We start from the raw sequence: 2,121 nt of genomic DNA on the forward strand, positions 1-2,121 counted from the left end.
AAAAAAAGAAATAAATTATAGACAAATTGCCAAACTGATTTATCTGATAACATTTGATTAAAAACATTTGAAATCGAACGTCATCCATGTAATTTAAAGATGAATGAACAACTAAAATTTTGGTAAACAATCTGCAGTAAAGTGAGAAATATAAGTAAATGCACAACAAAAATACTATGTTACACTCTGGAAAAGAATGTCTCTGTTCTTCCTTTAGACTGTGTAACAGTTGTTTGCAGTGTGCATTATTTTCATGGAGGGAATAGAATTTAAGTCAAAACTGCAGGAACAAAAAAGAGATTTATCAGAATGACCATTTGGGAAACAGCTTGATCAGAGGTCAAATGTAACCAGAAATAAAAACACCTCTGGAGGAGGCTTCAGCAGCTACTACAGGAGGTACTTGACTGTAACCTTTTTTCTCAGGACAGACTCTGATTAAAAGCAATCAGACTGGTCACTGCATTCCAGGTAAGGGAATGATAATGGACCATCCTAAAGCCTCTGCAGTTGTCACAGAACATGAACATGACTTTACAACCCAATAGAGCTTAAAAATGACAATCGCTAATGATTTTGTAGAAAAGAGTAAGTATGGAGGGGCATGAGAACTGAGCAGGAGCTGCACATAGAGAATGCAAAGGATCTTGATGAGCAACCAGGCAGGGAAAAGTGAAAACAGTTCTCTACATTGATTCAGGGTTTCTTGAGGAGGACTAACTCTCCTTATTCTCCATTTATAGTAAGGGCACCATTCTACAGGCATCATTCTATGTATTCTGTGAAAATAAGCACTCCACTCAATTCCTGTAGCTTTAAGACCTGCCTTAACTAACTGGGGCCAAGTCTTTAGAAGATACCCTTTATATTTTACACCTTGAGAAGAATAAATTCTCAAAGGCTTCCCAAAGGCTTCTCAAATTCTAGATTCTGATGCCAAACACTATGTGAATTTAGTAGTATTCTAGACAAGGTTTCTTGGCATCTATAAATTAATCTTTCTAGGTGGTAGATAAACTTTATGACTCTATTTCAGAACAGTTTCTTCCAACTCGTAACCTCTCTGTATAAATCTTTCTGCTTATCCATCCCCACTGTCCTGTCCCTTAAGAGGCCTGGAGACTGCCACTCCCATCTCCTCTTCAAGAATTCTTTCTTCCGCAACGTCTGTGACACCAAACAACTGATAGACGTGAGCCTCTCTATTCATTTGAGAAGATACACAAAAAACGGTTAACACCAGACATATATACATGCAAATGTTCCCATCCCTTCCATATACTGAAATCCTTTGGAAAAATACAGAGCTAGGGTTGATAAGATTCTCTATGTACAGCTCAACTGTTTTATCTTCCTACCTTTCCTTCTCATTCATTAGTTTTATCTTTTCAGTCCATTTGAACAGAAATGCTACAGGTTGTTTTGGACCACACAAACACAAGAAGACTGGAGCTCACTGGGACCTCTAGCATTCCTCAGATTCAAAGCTCCTGAAACCAGACACAGAAATATGAACTCATTAGTATCCTAATGCAACCAATACTAAACTTTCTATCTGCAAACTTTGCAAATGCATTTCATCACAATAACCTTTGATATGTCCTCCAGTCGGAGTATCTTTAAAGCTACTTGTTGAAATAATTCTGTTAAAGTGCTTTTCAAAGTAGTGCTCAGCAGGCAAGTGGTATTGTGCAAAATCTGTAGTACAAGCTCACATTACAACTGATCTGTCACTCTTAATAACTGAAGAAAAAAAAACCTTAGCAAGAATAAATAAAACCTACAGAGTGTCTGCCTAAGAAATGTGTTAGTATGTTGCCTATACACTGTTAGTTGAACTATACAAAACCTAACTCTCTTTAGCTGGATGGAGACATGGCTTTCTTTGTAAGATATTTATATCCTACCAATCAATATCCAGACCACACTTAAATACTGGGGCTTGAACTGTGCGCTTTATTTTTCTCTTTACTTGTCTGTACGTGGTTACCAAAATCCATGGTTTTCATACACTCAGTGTTTTGAAATTCTGCCAAACAGTTCTTAAAAATAACTTTAGCAAGGTGGAAAATTAACAGCTCCTGTAGCAAATTCAAAAAAGAAAATAACTAAACTATTTAA

This window comes from Meleagris gallopavo, chromosome 6, assembly GCF_000146605.3.
Source record: "Meleagris gallopavo isolate NT-WF06-2002-E0010 breed Aviagen turkey brand Nicholas breeding stock chromosome 6, Turkey_5.1, whole genome shotgun sequence".
NCBI classification, from domain to species: domain Eukaryota; kingdom Metazoa; phylum Chordata; class Aves; order Galliformes; family Phasianidae; genus Meleagris; species Meleagris gallopavo.